The sequence below is a fragment of the Myotis myotis genome, unplaced genomic scaffold (assembly GCF_014108235.1).
Source record: "Myotis myotis isolate mMyoMyo1 unplaced genomic scaffold, mMyoMyo1.p scaffold_m19_p_9, whole genome shotgun sequence".
In the NCBI taxonomy this organism is placed as follows: domain Eukaryota; kingdom Metazoa; phylum Chordata; class Mammalia; order Chiroptera; family Vespertilionidae; genus Myotis; species Myotis myotis.
Genome location: NW_023416401.1, coordinates 37,991,828 through 38,009,439, shown reverse-complemented (window position 1 = coordinate 38,009,439; position 17,612 = coordinate 37,991,828).

Here is a 17,612-nt window from a genome sequence, read left to right as displayed (position 1 = left end):
GGGGAGGAAATGGGAGATTCTGTAATAATATCGACAATAAAAATATATTTAAAAAAATCTGACTGCTTCTTTGCTGGCTTCTATTGCCTCTCATCCTTTTGTCTAATACTTTACTACTAAATAAAATGAAAGAAGATAATAGACACATTGCTCTTCCATTTCATGGAAAGAACAATTAAAATATCTGGAAAATCTGTTAAATTGGGGAGAGTTGAAAATATGTTCTGGCCTGCCTTTTGATGATAACAGAACATTTGAAAGAAATGTAACTAAAATAAAAGGAACACTTCCTCATCTCAGGAGAGTTTCCTAGTTCTGCATTTTGTGCCTGAAGCATCTAGTTGAAGGAGATGCTAAAATAATGTGAAGTGTGTAGGTAGCTGTGGTTAAAGACTGGACATTATTGGCTTAATGTTCTCTGAGATCATCAAAGGAAATTTTATCAAATTATGACAGGGGTCATTTGTTATTCTCTTGACTTCATAGCTTAAATTTTGTAAAAATTTGTTTATATTCTAGCTTTATTGCCAATTACATTAAATGCTTGGCCCACCCAGTATTAACTTTGGAAGGGATTTTAGCCAACACTTTGATCATGTTCTTATTTTTACTCATGGGACAGGCTTAGAGAGTTGTAGGTAACTCTAATTGCATTTTGAGGAATAGATTTAGAAGTTAGGTAATATAATCATTGTTTTAACTTTCTTTGGTATAAATCACAGTTCTCTTTTAGAGAAGATTAGATTTGAAAAGTCAAAAAAGCAGCAAGTAAACCTGCAGGCTAAGGAAGTCTAAAGGAACATCACTAAAGCTAGGAAAAGTTAAATTTCAATTTAGAACATGGCCTTAAAGATGTCAGGTGGGGTAGCTGATAACCCAGTATGGATGGCTCTATGGAGTGGCTGGGAGAAAATGGCCAACCATAGTAAATGCGACAAGGATAAGATTTAGTTTTCAGAAATCTTTCTCTTTCCTATAAATCTGCTCCACTACTGAAATTTAAGAATGCTCATTTGGAAATTTATGTTACATAGAACTAAAATGTGAAATGTCAGTGACTTCAAGTTTCAATATGCAAATATCCTGCCAGAAATGTTATTCTCATGGAATTAAACTTATTTAAAGGAAATGATCCTTCAAGTGAGCTTATCTGGAGGGTCAATCTTTAGTGACAGAACAGTACAACGGAATGTTGCTGCATAATAAATTACTATAAATGTAGTGACTTAAAAATAAATCCTTCCATTATCTCACAGTTCTGTGGTCAGAAGTGGGATGGGCTTCTCACAAAGCCAAGATCAAGGTGTTGGCTGTGCTGGATTACTCTCTAAAGGTCCTGGGTAAGACTTTGCTTCTAATCTCATTCAAGTTGTTGGCAGGATCCAGCTGTCATAGGTCTGAAATCCTTGTTGACTGCCAGCCAAGTACAACTCTCTGCACCTAGAGGCAACCTGCATTCCTTCTCGCATGGCCCTCTCCATCTCCAAAGCATCAAGTCCTTTTCATGCTTGGGCTCTCTGTAACTTCCCCTTCCACCATCATGGAGAAAACTCTCCCCTTTTAAAGGGATCCTGTGAGTAGATTGGGCCCATCAGATTAATTTCCATTTTTCTTTATAAGATAACTAGGGGCCTGGTGCATGAAGATTCATGCACTGGCGGGTGGGTCCCTCAGCCTGACCTGCACTCTCTCCAATCTGGGAGCCCTCTGGGGAGCCCCCTCCAATCCGGGAGTTTCTGTCTGTCTTTGCAGTCATATGAGCGAATTGTCTGAGACCCCCAACCCAGTTTGGTTTGTTGCTCACAGAATAATAGAGGCATTTATTTTTCTTTGCTTCATTGGTGGAGATTTCCTGGAAGTTTTAGGATATCTTACCTTTAATTTTTCCTAGACACTCTGATTTTACTTATGTCTCTCACCTTTGCTTTCCCTCCATCCCCCACTGCAACAGTAACTTGCTCCAGACTCACTTTGCTCTAGTGTCTAGGACAGGGGTCCTCAAACTACGGCCCGCGGGCCACAGGCAAATACAAATATTGTATTTGTTCCCGTTTTGTTTATTTACTTCAAAATAAGATATGTGCAGTGTGCATAGGAATTTGTTCATAGTTTTTTTTTTAAACTATAGTCCGGCCCTCCAACGGTCTGAGGGACAGTGAACTGGCCCCCTGTTTAAAAAGTTTGAGGACCCCTGGTCTAGTAGATCCATCTGCCACCAGAACTACAATTCCCAGAATTCCTGGTGCTCCTGCGCTCTTGGTTTTTTCGCTGTCCCACCCCGCACCCTGGCCACTCTGCACATGCACACTGCCTATGGGCCTGTCACGGTGATGCGGAGGGTGTTCCTGTCCCGCCCCCGGCCACTCCAGGCCTATGCGCGGGCCTACAGGCTCAGGGAGGCCTGGGTCCCGGCGTCCTTGGGACCCAGGCTGTTTGGCGCTGGCATGCACGCAAGAGGCCACCCTGCGCCCAGCTACTCCGTGCCTGTGTATGCAAATTAACCCAACAAAGATGCCATCTTTGTTGGGTTAATTTGCATACTCACTCCTGATTGGCTGATGAGCATAGCAGAGGGATGGTCAATTTACATGTTTCTCTTTTATTATATAGGATATAGTTACAAGTAATATTTTACTATATTTATAGCTTCCACCTACCTTCAAAGGGGAGAAGTTTATGCAATGATGAAGGTCACTGGAAGCCATCTTAAGAGTTCTGCCCACCACAAGGAATGAACTTGGATTTCTGGAACCCAAATAATTATTTTCCTTTAAAATCCTAAGGCATATGGGGGTTAATGGGAAGTGAGGACACATTTGTAATACCTTAACCAATAAAGAAATAAAAAAAAAAAATCCTAAGGCATAAACGAAAAAACAAACAAACAACAGCAACAAGAAAAAGCCAAGGCATGAGTTAAAAATTAGACAAATCTTAGATTCTGTATGTTTTTATACCTAAAGCATTTTTTCCAGAGCCATACTTTAAAGAGTTTAAGCTTTAAATATTTTAGCCCAATTTGATTTTTAGTTTAGTATGTATTGCTTTCTCGTTATGAATAGATTTTAGTCATATATAGTACATATACATAGATACATAATACATAAACAATATAAATTACTGCTGTTGATGTTTCTGTCTTATTTTAATCTTTTTTCTGTGCACATGTGGTTATCATATATTTAATTTTCAGTCATATTTTTGGCCACGCTATCTGCATTTTTTCATCTTTAGTTTTCATTATTTTTATATCATAATCATTCTTCATACCATGTAATACTTTTATAGGCATGCTATTAATAGCTGCATAATAAATACTGCTTATTGATCTGTTTAATTTGTGTTTTTATTAATATAGAACAATACCAACTTTCCAAAAATGGAAGCTATCCACTATATTTTAAAGATTCATGCTTCTACATTATTTCCATAGCAGTTTTTGGCATAATGAGTTTTCTTTACTAGTAAGTGGATTCATACTACTTTTTTGTCAGTCACACATCAGTACAGAAGGTAGGAAGTTTGTTAGTGAAGATTTAAACTTTTTCCTTATCCGTTTTTCTTTATTTCTTTCTTTAGAATGTTATGGTTAAAATTTAATCAATCTTTGATTTGTCCTTGAATGAAATAGATCCGTCCCATAACAGCAAATTAAAATATGTGGTTTAAAGTAATCTCTACTTCAATTGCAAGCAGAAAATAAATAATGGGTCTCTAGGAACAATTAATTGCTCAGCATCAGGTTTCATTGACATTTAAAGCAAATTCATTTTTGTATTATGATTGTATTCTCCATTATTTGAGAGTTTCAGATGTATTTCAGTTTGTTTGTGGAGATTCTATTGTCAAGCTATTATTTGTTCAATCTTAACTTTATTAACTTCAAATAAGAATATTTTTAGTGAAAAAGACTTATTCTTTTTTAAAAATAATCTTATTGTTGAGATTATTACAGATGTCCCTCTTTTTTCCCCCCCCATTCCCCCCCCCTCCACCCAGTTCCACCCTAGGCCTTTGCCCCACCCCACCCTAGGCCTTTGCCACCCTATTGTCTTTGTCCATAGGTAATGCATATATTTATATAAGATCTTTGTTTAATCTCTTCCTAGTCCCCACCCCCTTCCCTCTGAGAATTGTTAGTCTATTACATTTCCATGCCTCTGATTCTATTTTATTCACCAGTTTATTCTGTTCACCAGATTTTTTATTTGTTTATTTTGATTTTTAGATTCAATTGTTGATAGGTATGTATTTGTTGCCATTTTTTTGTTCATAATTTTGATCTTTTTCTTCCTCTTCTTAAAGAATACCCTTCAACATTTCATATAATACTGGTTTGGTAGTGATGAACTCCTTTAGCTTTTTCTTATCTGAGAAGCTCTTTATCTGACCTTTAATTCTAAATAGCTTTGCTGGGTAGAGTAATCTTGGTTGTAGGTCCTTGCTATTCATCACTTTGAATATTTCTTGCCATTCTCTTCTTGCCTGCATAGTTTCTGTTGAGAAATCAGCTGATGGTCATATGGGCATTCCCTTGTAGGTAACTAACTGCTTTTCTCTTGCTGCTTTTATGATTCTCTCTTTGTCTTTAGCCCTTGGCATTTTAATTATGATGTGTCTTGGTGTGGTCCTCTTTGGGTTCCTCTTGTTTAGGAGTCTCTCTGCTTCCTGGACTTGTAAGTCTATTATTTTCACTAGAGAGGGGAAGTTTTCTGTCATTATTTCTTCAAACAGGTCCTCAGTATCTTCGTCTCTCTCCTTCTCATGCCCCCACAATGCAAATGTTGGTACATTTGAAGTTGTCTCAAAGGCTCCTTACACCAGGCATGTCAAACTCAAAGGCTAACTCAAAGGCTAACATAAACAAGGTTTAAGTTTATGTGGACCACAAAAAAACAAAAGCTTTAATTTTCATAGAAATGTATGTTTATTTTGATAGAGACATGCTGAATACAAAGGACTGAAATAAATGAGTAATCATTAACATAAAGTAATAGAACATTGTAATAAAAGTTAATATTTTTTTCTTGAACATGAACTTATCAGACACTGAATAACTGCACAAATTAATAAGCGTAATGCAAATCAACCTATGTTTTGTGTTCTCCGAAAGCAAAATATTTCCTGTTGTGCACACCAAACAAGTCAGTACAAAACTAATGATGTGGCAATTGGCTGCTAAAATATTAGCTGCTAGTAATAGTGGAGAGAAATGGTGTGCCTGCTTGTAAGGCAAGTAAGGGAAATGAATGCAACACAATTATAGTAATCAGTCATTAGTGAATGTTATAGTTCATTATTAATTAATTATTATTAATTAGTGTAACAGGATATTGTAAAAATTAAGTTATGAAATTTTTATTAAAATGTTTCTTACATACCATTATATTGGTTGGGCCACAAAAATATTTATTGTGGGCTACATGCGGCCTGTGGGCCACGAGTTTGACATGCTTGCCTTACACCATCCTCACATTTTTGGATTCTTTTTTCTTTTTGCTCTTCTAGTTGGGTGTTTTTTGCTTCCTTATATTTCAAATTGTTGATTTGACTCTCAGAATCCTCCACTCCATTGTTGAATCCCTGTATATTATTCTTTATTTCAGTCAATGTACGTTTAATTTCTGACTGGTCCTTTTCCATTTTTTTGGAGGTTTCTAGAAGATTCTTGAGTAACCTTATTACCATGGTTTTGATATCCAGTAGTATTCTCTCTTTCATTTGCAACATGCCTCCCTATCTCCACATTTTGGCTGCTTCCCTGTGTTTGTTTCTATGTATTGGGTAGAGCTGCTATGTCTCCTTGAATTGGTAGAGTGGCCTTGTGTAGTAGGTGTTCTATAGGGCACAGTGGCTCAGCCTACCCTGTCACCTGAGCTGGGAGCTCTGGGTGCATCCCTTTGTTGAGACTTGATTGCTATTGGTGTCACTGGGAAGAATTGACCTCCAGGCCAATTGGCTGTGAGAACCAGCTGTGACTACAGTGGGAGAGCTGCTGTGCAGGAGATACCCGTATGGAGTAGGACTTGCTTCAATGGGGCTTTGGTGCTCACTGAGTCTGCCCCTTGAGTATGTTGTTTATGTATGTGTAGAGTTGTAATCTGGTCTGACACTGACCACTGGGTACATTGGCTTTTGGGTCTCCAGGAAGATGCAGAGCCAGCCACTGTCTGGGGCCACCCAGCAGGAGTTACAGAGAGATCTGCAGATTCTTCCTCTTTGTACTGGGTTTGGCAGTGCCCAGAAGAGGCCCAGCTACGAAACAAGGCAGCTTTTGCTGGTGCTGGGTCTTGGGCCTTTTATTGATAGGTTTGACCCAGCTGTAGCTTGTTTTGAGAGATTTTACCCTGAATAAGGACAAGCCATTCATATACAAAAGTTGCTGCACACAGCTTGGGTGGGGTTGTAAATTGGATGAGGCAGGGTTTTAGGGAATCACCAGGGCAGAGCAAACAGAAATGACTGCCAGTCAGCCCTGCTGCCAGCCAAGGAGGTCCCAGAATAGGAACAATGATCCCTGTGAGCACCTCCATCTGGGAGAAAGCTGCCCCTGAGTTCCTGCCCTAATGCCAGATAATCCAGTTCCTCCTCATATATGTCTGGTTTCCCCAGAGCCTTGCCCTGGTGCTGAAGCTCAGAGGAAGTGGGACCTTGTAAGTTCAGTTGTGGTGATGGCCTTTTAAAAGGAACAGGTGGGTCTCCAGTGGCCTCTGTGTCACTGAGCCCCAATCTGCACTGGTTTTCACAGTCTGGACATCTTTTCCAGCTCAGGGAATCTGGGCTGGAGGTCTGGTGTGGGGCTTGGACCCCTTGCTCTTCAGGGTGGCCTCCGCAGAGATGATCTCCCTCCAGATTAAAAAAGTGGGTCCCGTGGCACCTCCTACCAGTCTCAGTGTGTTTTCTTCTTTACTTCTCTAGCTGTAGGACTTCCATTTAACCAGCTTTCAAGCAGTTCTGGATGATGGCTCTGTATCTTAGTTGTAATTTTGATGTGGTTGTGGGAGGCAGTGAGTATAGGTGTTTACTTATGCTGCCATCTTCCAATTCCTCAAGACTTATTCTTTACTAGAGGCCTGGTGCACGAATTTGGCCTGTGGGATTGGGCCGAAACTGGCTCTCCAACATCCCCTGAGGGGTTCTGGATTGCAAGAGGGCACAGACCAGGCCGAGAGACCCCACCGGTGCACAATTGGGGCTGGGGAGGGGTGCGGGAGGTTGGCCAACTGGGGAGGGACCGCAGGAGGGCTCCAGAGTGTGTCTGTCCCATCTTGTTCAGTCTGGATCTGCAATTGGCCAGACCCCAGCAGCAAGCTTACTACCGGTTGGAGCATCTGCCCCCGGTGGTCATTGCATGTCATAGCAACTGGTCGACCGGTTGACTGTCTGCCCCCTGGTAGTCAATGCAAGTCATAGCCAGTGGTTGAGAGGCCTTAGGATATCATTAGCATATTACACTTTGATTGGTTGAACAGATGACTGGATGACCAGAGACTTAGCATATTAGGCTTTTATTATATAGGATAATATCCATGGGTTTTTATTATCTTAAAGGATTTTTATTTCTCACATTAATTTTAAAAAAACTATGATGATATTGTTAATATTATTGTTTATTTTATTAAACTGGTAGTGTTCTAAATTTGATAGTTTAAACATTGTGAATCTGTCATTGTTTCAGAAAACTTTATGGAATCACAATTTTAATTGGACTGCCAACTCTTATGAGCTTCATTTTCACTTCAGACTCCACTTGCTCTGATGCTCTGATTTAAAACTAAATTAGGAGAACACAAATATATTTTCAATCCACAATGACCTCACTCCCCAAAATAGATTTCCAATGAAGAAGAGGGAGAACGCTCTGATTCTTTTATCCCTAATTGCTTTTAGCTTCTGCAAAGGTTCTGTTTTGTCCAGGTGGTTTGTTTGTTTTTTCTTGAGCATGTTGTGCTTTCCAAATCTCTTGAAATATTTACAGATGACGAGTCTGCAGCCAAAAGCATTCAATAAACAGCACCTGCAGAAATTAGACTTAGTCTAAGTTTAGAAGTTGGAACTGAGAACTGGTGGTTTGGAAAGGTTAGGCAATATGACGTTTGGAGGAGAATTTCAGATATTTGACATAAAAGCTTGAATCATATTTACTAGTATAACTTAATTGCTAGATTTTATACAGCATATTTTGTTATTTTAGTATAGTTTCAATTGTTTTTAAATGTAACATGTCAGGTTACCAATCTTTTTGGTAATTAAAAGATTTTGTAAATGCTACACATTTGCAGAACTGTACCTTTAAGTTAATGTGGAGCTGAAAGTAAGGTTTCCCCATAGTTATTACCCATCAGGGTCAGTTGGTTTTTGTCTCTGCTTGCATCCTCCATCCAGTGGTGTGCAAAATGTTTAATAACTGGCTTGTAAAAACAAATAAAGGAAAGCCCTGATTTGTAGCATGTAAATATTTCCTCCATGGCTGATTTCTAGGTACCAAAGGTTTGACTGCCAGTTTGTTAAATTTCTGAAAATCTAGTAATTGGCCGATGAGCTGGTATAATGAGCTGGCGTAGCTATGCACTGCTCTAAGTCCTCTACAGCACACCCCTGTCTGAATCTGCATTATCTCCTGACATGAACTTGCCTGTTTCAGACATTCACACTGCAAAAATTTTTATCTTTTATGCATCTCGGTATTTTTTTTTTAAATGTTGCTATTGTGTTAGATTCATGGAAAAGCTGAAACTTTAGGAAGTTTTTCACGCTTCTAATTTTTATGCAATAACATTGCCAATAGTAACTGCATGCCTTTGAATGGGTCCTTTACATTGAGAGCAAGGGATCCTATTTTTAGGGAGAAAATAAGGTTTGTTATTCATTCACCACGCCCTACTCGGAAGAAGTAAATGAATGTGTGTGAGAGAGGAAAGGGAAGAGGAATTTTAAGCTAAAAGATAAAACCTAGTCTAATGCTATTTATTTCACTTTATAGCGTTTGCATGAGCTTCTGAAGTGTAGGTCCTTTGTTCCTGGCAGAGAGTAGGTCCTCAAAAGAGTGTGCTGAGGGATGCGAGGCTGGTTGCCTGGCCCAAAGATGGAGAACCTTCGGCTTTTCTAGAAGTTACAGGAGCTTTCTGAAAATGTTTTACTGAGAGGTCTTATGATAGTGAAGCAGAATAAGAGAAAGGCGATGATGTGAAAGTGGCATTATCATCCCCCTCTCATTGCTCTTGTAATGGACTAGACCTGTGAGAGTTTTGGGGCTTCAGTCCTCAACTGTGATTAATGAGGCCACATAAAAGCAAAGGACATGGTGAGTGAGAAGTTTTGAGCCTTTTAGTCAATCCTGGTTATCTCACCTAGCAGGAGAGAATGAAGACTACCCAAATTTCCATTCTCTTGGCTTTACTAATATGCTGTTTACTTAATAGTATGTTTCTTTTTTATAGAACTGGTATTTTGGGGTGATTGTGATTTAATTCACCTGGACTCCCAGAGACATGCTTGTATTACAAGAACTTTTCCAAGGAGATTGAGGGATCTCAGTGATCATCAAAGCCATGGCTGACATTTAATACAGGGAACAGATGAGCCCCTTTCTATTCACTTTGAAAGATAAAATTAATTATTCTTGTGATACAGGCAGCTCAGTTGTTTGCTTGAGCTGTGGCCTTCACCATGATTATTTAGTTTTTTTTCTTACAATTTAAAATTCAATGGAAGTGGAATTTTTGTGTGCATTTACTATAATGGGAAAACTTGAAGTTATGCTGGCATGAAAAAATGTAGAAATTCTTACTGTATTTTGTTATCAGAAACAGTTGCATATGGCATCAGAATTGGGTTGATTCCTGGTTATTGAAACATGAAAATAGTCTTTGCTAATTTCTCTATTCCTTAGGAATGACTATAGGGGCATCAATTCAAGCCAAGGCAAAGATACACTAATTAAATCTGAAGAAATAGATTAAGTTGTGACTGAGTTAGTAAAGTTTGGAAATAAATGGAGCTTGAATAACACAAACGTAATCATGTGGGAGATTGAAGTTGTCAATATATATGTAATATTCTTAAACTTAGAATACATTTCACATATTTTAAACTCATAAAAATGGCTAGTCACTTTTAACAGCTTTATTGAGGTATATCTGACATTCAGTAAAGCACACATATTTAAAGTGTAAGATATAATACAACCCCTGCCCCCACTGTCCTCAAGCAACTATTGAAGTTTGAATATTCTTGAATTGTATATAAATTGTAGTCTTTTTGTCTGCATCCTTTCACTCAGCACAGTAATTTTGAGACTAAGCTATGTTTTTGGTAGGTGTTATATTTCATCACTTTTTATTGCTAAGTAGTACTTCATTGCTTGGATATGCCAGTTTACTTATTATTTCATCTGCTGAGGGACATTTAGATTGTTTCCAGTTCTTGGCTATTCCACAAACAGCTGCTATGGAATTTTGTAGATGATTTTAGGAATGGGATAGTTAGATCATATAATAGGTAAATGTTGAAATGTTAAAAACTGTTTTTCAAATTGGCTGTCCTATTTTATCTTCCCACTAGCAGAGTGCAAGCGTTGCACTTGTTCTTAATCCTTACTAACACTTGGTATGATGAATATTTAATTTTGGTCATTCAAATAGATGTGTAATGGTATCTCACTTCTCCCAGTCTTGACAGACCCCATGTAGCTGTGTAGGAAATGAATCATGTCAATGGTTGCCTCTCAAACATTTGTGATTGTCCAAGGTTCTGTCTTGTAGTTGAAGGTCTGCCCAAACATGTTAGTGTGCCTGAAGCATGGGAAATGTGCATGTGGCTATGCAAGCTCCCAGAGGACTATTAATTACCTTCCCCTTCAGCTCCCCGAGTCAGGCTAGTTGGAAGCCAAATCTTAAGGAAACAGCTGGGAAAGTCAGGATGTTAGCTAAGCTGTCTGGCCCCTACCAAGGAGAAACCAGGAGTTGAGTGTTTTTTGCCTTCTCACTCTGTGCTCCAGAGGAAATAGTCACTGGGAGAGCCCGTGCTCCCAAAGAGAATAACCAGTTTGTTTGTGTGATCTCAGAGCATCTGTGAATGCTGAGACCCATCAGCTCCCAAATAGGTGATCTGGGAGTTGGTCTCTTAAGTGAGAGCTGTAACCGTTGGGGTACTAGATATGTGAACAAACTCCTTCCAGGGAGAAGCTAGAGACTAGGTTTTCCTGTTCAAGTGAGCTGGTGGAGACAATGGTGGATGTGTCTATCAGCTCTTTCATGCTCCAGGAGGATCCCAGTCATTTCTCATATGCCAGCTGACTTGAAGTGGTAACCTCAGGAAGCAGTTGGGAAAGCCTGCATTCAAAGGTACTCCAGGGAAAAACTGGCAGAGGGCAATTTTGCCTGTTGCACTGCGCCCTGAGTGGAGTAGGGTAGCTGCAGGAGTGTTTATGTGCCTATTTGAAAACCGATTTTCTCCCCTGATTAATATGGTCCTGTGGGACTCATGAATGCTGAACTTGGTTGGCTACCAGGGCTAGGTGATTTGAGGGATCATCGCTTGAGTGGCAGCTACAAAATTTGGGGAGCTAGATATGTGGACAAGCTTCTTCCAGTGAAACACTGTGACCTGGTTTTATAGTTGGAGCAAACCAGAGGGAGAAGGCGGTGAGAGTGCCCACTGGCTCTTTTGGACTCTGGGGAGTACCACAGTCAGTTCCTAAATGCCAACTAATTGGAGACTCCAATTAGTAGCTGGTAAAGTGTACAGTCAAACCCCCGTCAGGGAAAAACTGGGAACTGTGTGTTCTCCCTTCTCTGAGTGAAGGGGTGATAGCCATGGGAAATAACCATGTTCCCATTTAATGACTGCTTTTTTGTTTGCTATAATCCTGTGGGTCTTGTTATTGCAAGCCCTGTTGACTTTCAGAGCTATATGACTTGGGGTATGTTCCTTAGGTGGCAGTCTTAAAAGTTGGGGTGCTCTATGTGTGGTTCAAGCCCTTTGCTCCTCAAAGTGGAAGTTTGGGGGTTCCTTCCCAAAGGGTGAGGTTTAGGGTGAGATTATGTCTCAGCCGTTCCTACCTGTTTGTATGTGGGTATCTGTTTATTTGCTCAATGTGTAGGAGTCAATTCCTTTCTGGATTTCTCTCAGAGGGCCTAGCTATGTATATTCAGTGCATCTGTGGAGGAGGGAAATTCAGGCACCTCCTATGTTGCTATCTAGGGGATATCCTAGTCTAAAGCCCTTTATTAACTTCTGGCTTTGCAAGATGCTCCTTATGCCCAAGACCTGGGAGAATACCATGTGAACATGAGGACAGAGATCGGGGCGATGCCTCTCTAAGCCAAGGAATGCCAAAGGTTTCCTGCAAACCACCAGCCGCTAGGTGAGAGGCATGGAACTGATTCTCCCTCACAACCCTGGGAAGGAACCAACCCTGCTGACACCTTGATCTTGGGCTTCCAGCCTCTAGACATGTGAGGCAATAAACCATGCAGTTTGTGATACTTTATTATGGCAGTTCCTAACAATTTGATAAAGAACCCAAGATCTGGGTGCTGGGCACTTGCTGCTACTGAGATGTCATTGTTTCTAAGCCCTCTCAGTGTACAGGCTAGGCAATGTATGTATGTACACTAACCCATATATGTAACCAAACATCTGTGATTGTTTCTGTATCACTTTTCTTAAAAGATATTTTCAGTAGGCATAGAATTGTAGACTGACAATTTCAGCACTTTAAAGATTGTTTGCTCTCTTCAGCCTTGCATTGTTTCTGACAAGACATTGGCTGTAATCTTTACCTTTGTTCCTCTGTATCTCATGTTTCTTTTTTCTCTGTCTGCTCTTAAGATGATCTCTTTATCATAGCTAGTTTTCAGCAATTTGATTATCACGTGCTTTGGTGTTTTTATTCCTTTTCTTTTTTTCATTTTTGGCATTTCGGGTTTGCTGAGCTTCTGTAGTTTTCATAAAATTTGGAAATGTCAGCCATTATTTATTAAAAGTTTTTATACACTTCCCCCCTCTTTCAGAAACTCCAACTCTAAGTATATGATGCCACTTGAGGTTGTCTTTTATTATGTATTCAAGTTTATTAATATTTTGTATTGTCATGCCTATTCTGCAATGAATCCCATACAAATTATTTTTTTGTTTTGGATAATTTAATTTTCAGTTCTAGAAACTTGATTTGGGCCTTTTATGTATCTTTATGTGTCTAATTAACATGTGTAATTTTTTTAGATTTTTGAACATAAAATAACTGTTTTAATGTTTTTGTCTACTATTTCTATTATTGGTGTCATTTCTAGGTTGGTTTTGATTGGTTAATCTTTTTCTCCTCAATATAGGTATTGTAATGCCTTTGCATGCCTCATAGTTTTTGGTTGGAAGCTACTCATTGTGCACTTTTTTGGGTCTAACTTTTTATGTTCTACTTTGTTTTGGGATGCCATTAAGTTACTTGGAAGCAGTGGTACAGTCTTATTTTTAAGCCTGGCTGGGTGGAAATCAGAGCAGTCTTTGCTTATGTTCCTCTTTCTCTCTTTATTTGCTGAACTCCTGTTCATCCGTTAAGACTCAGTTAAACATTACATCATTCGTGACCTTGCCAGGATGATTTGTGTCTTTTCTCATTTCAAGTTACTAAGCCCTACTCTCTTCTTAACACTCTTTGTGCTTTGAGACAACTTATTTGAAAGGTTACTTCTTTCATGAAATTCCCCCAGCCAAAGTAGAATTAAACTCTCATTGCCTTGGATACTCTGTATGAATTCTATCAGAGCATATGTGTGACACACTTTATTTTTGCTTACTTGTTTGTTTTATGCTTCTGTCCATTATTAGACTTTAATTCCCATGAAAACATTGAAGATTTCTCATTTTTTGTGTTCAAAGCTTGGTACTTGGCATAATGGTACTTAGGGGACTAATAAATGTTGGTTAAATAAATTTAGTGTTCTTAGATTTTTTATATTTTCTTTTGAATCAGGTATTTGTTATATAAGATCATAGTTTTTTTAAAAAAAGTAATTAGTTTTTCATTTAAAACTTTATTATTAATTAATAATTTGATGCACTATTGTCAGAGTGTGTGGCCTATATATTATACCCTTTAAAAATGTATTGAGAAGGGGGAAGGGGGGAAATGGAACTATCTGTAATACTATCAACAATAAAAATACATTAAAAAATGTATTGAGTATAAAGATAAGTTAAAAAAAATTCCAAAAAATAAAAAATAAAAGGTATTGAGTTTTCCTCTGAAGCTGGAATTAAAACATAAATTTTACAAAGTTTTCAAAATACCATTTACTTTTTATAAGCAGCCAAGAGATGATTGAAAGAATAATGTATTCTTTGTAGAAAATACAGCCTGCATGTGTTTAAAACATTGTTAATTGTCCTTAAATATACGTTTACTTATGATGCCAGAATCTAACAGGAATGTATCTCCCAATATCTCCTTGTATTTGTAAAAGGCGAAAGATTTATGCGATCTGAAGAGAAACCAGAGTATTATCTCCTTGTATTTGTATTAGGCTTTGTTTGATATGTTTTAATGTGTTGATATTTAGTGCATGATGGTTCATGTCTTCTACCTTTTTATCAATATAAAATAATATTGATAACATCTTATTTATTCATTAGCTTATATTTTTTGGCCTGGGACTCATATGTTAAGATGATACTGACTGCACTTAGGAAAATTACTGCCTATACTTAGGTGACAGTGAGAAGTTACCTAACTTGGAAATAAGATTGGCCTGTGAGTCTTATGTTTTAAAATAGGCATAAGAGTTTATAGCAATGATACAGAATGTCAAGTTAAAGAGAGGGTGACTTTGTAGCTAGAACATCCTTATTAAACAATATATATTTTTATTGATTTCAGAGAAGAAGGGAGAGGAAGAGAGAGATGGAAACATCAATGATGAGAGAGAATCGTTGATCAGCTGTCTCCTGCACAGCCCCTATTGGGGATTGAGCCCACAATCTGGGCATGTACCCTGACTGGGAATCCAACCACAACCTCCTGGTTCATAGGTTGATGCTCAACCACTGAGCCACAATGGCTGGGCAGAACATACTTATTATTGTGTTCTTAATTCTAATTCATGTTTTATTATTCTGGAGCACATCTCAAATCAGAGTTTATGAAACAGTTATATTAGGCAATAATTTGCACTAAAAAAAGTTTTACTTTAGTAATGTCTTTTCTTGTGTATTTTTACATACCATTAACTGCTTGATTTAACAGCTTAGCAGAGAAGCCCTGAGCTGAAATGTCAGAAAAACAATTAATGATTTATTGAAAATGGAATTGAAGCCTCGCTAAAAGTATAATGACCATGTTGGAAATATTTTGTGATGGACACTTCATTTACTTATTACTTTTAGTATATCTCACTGTCACATATGGTAAGGTACATTTGGACCAGATTTAACAAACTAGTCAATGTTTGAGTTGGCTGATTTGGGTATCTGTGGTTCAAACTTAAAAATAATGCTCATAAAAATACAATAGTAGTACCTTATATTACTTTGTATTAGTTCATTAGAGTACTATGGATTGTTAAATACTGCTTATTTGAAGAGAATGGAATAATGTATTTTTTCTCATTGTCAATAATCTAAGAATAAAATATGATGCAAATATCTGCATTTTCACTATAATTGGCCAGTAATTTTAATGAACACTTTCAAGTTAGAAAAATAATCACAGTAAATAGTCATCTCTGTGTCCACAATGCTATCCCACTGCTCTAAAAACACTTCTGTGAGACCTTCAGTCATACAATGTGGATCAGTTTTTTTTATTTTCACTCCTCACCCAAGGATAGTTGTTTAAAAATTGTTTTTAGAGAGAGAGTAAGGCGGCGGAGGGGGGAGAGAAAGAGAGAGAGAGAGAGAGAGAGAGAGAGAGAGAGAGATTAATTAGTTGCCTTCTGTACCCACACTACTGGGATCAAGCCTATGACATTTCAGAGCACAGGATGATGCTCCAACCAACTGAGCCACACCACCCATGGTGGATCAGTTGTTTTTTAATGCCAATATTTGTCAAGAATGAAAAGACTGAAAAGACCCAAAATTTGAGATGGGATTTAAAAGGTAGAACTTGGTTAAAAAGAACAAATATATACCAATACAAACAATAGTAATATAGTATTTAGTAATTAGGTTTAAGGTAGCCCAACTCTGAAATATAGTCACAATTCTCAGAAAGAATAGAGACAAAAACTCTGAGTAAATCATTGACACAAAAGTCATGCATCAAAGCCTATGTATTATGTGTTTAACTCTACAGTGTCTCTAGGCTTTCACTTAGAGTCTGTTTCTGCATTAGACAAAGCATTAACAAATGTTTTGGAAGTTGGCAGAGTTAATAAATAGTTAAGAGAATTAAGAAAATATAGTGGCTAGCTTGATGGCAAGGGGATAGACACCTGTAAATGTAGATACATAAATTAAGGGTGCATTTATTTTGGCTCTTCGGTGTGCCACACGAATTTTTAAAACATGCAATACCTGACTATTTAGGGACACTGATGTCTTTTCCTTTAGATTGTCAAATAAAAAAATGACAACAGCCAATAAGACAATAGTTTCCTGGTGTCAGATTGGCAAAAACATAACTTTTTTTTGTGCCACAGAATTTTAGTAATTATTATTATTTTTTAAAACAATATGTTTTTATTGTGTTTTTTTAGAGAGAGGGGAAGGGAGATGGATAGAGGGAAACATTGATTGGCTGCCTCCTGCACACCCCCTACTGGGGATGGAGCCCGCAACCCAGGCATGTGCCCCCATCCAGAAATTGTACCAGTGACCTCTAGGTTCATGGGTCGATGCTCAACCACTTAGCCACCCAGCCGGGCCAAATTTTAGTAATTATTTTGTGTGTGACATGAGATGAAAAAGATTGAAAGTTGCTGGTGTGGAGCGATGTTCTCTGAGAGCATTATATTATTTTACAATACATATGATTTATAGTCACATATATTATTTTATGACATAATCATTTATAAAGATTACCCTGAAACATAATGAAGGAGAATAGGGAAAGGATTAAATAAAACTTTAGCATAATTTGGAAAATCTACCTGTATAGTTACCTTATTCCACAAGTGAGCTGCTAGGTAAGTGAATTTATGCACATGTGTGTTCATATTGTTCTTCTTTGTATGCAGTGTGCACTCTGCTTAGTAAGTCATTCCATTATGCTGTAGTTTGCAAACTTTCCCGCTGCCTTCACCCTTTTGGAGCCCAGTCAGGTGGAAACAGACTGGGGTTTGGTGACTTTATAAATAGAGATGGGTCAACAGATTCCATTAATAGTAGAACTGTCCTAAATCTTTGGCCAGGACTCAGATGAAGTAATAACTTAAAATTTTTAAATATGGACAAATTTAAAGGCTAAAATAGGATAGCAAAAACATATATACCGTTATGCTTCTAATTCTAGAAGAAATGGAATTTATTTTTTATATCTGTGATTTTATTTGAAAAAATATATATTTCTTAGTGTAACTCATCTTCTGTATTATGTTTTAAGCGATATAAAATATTTAAATTTATTGGGGCGGCATATATAATATTATGTATATTTCAAATGTGCAATTCTA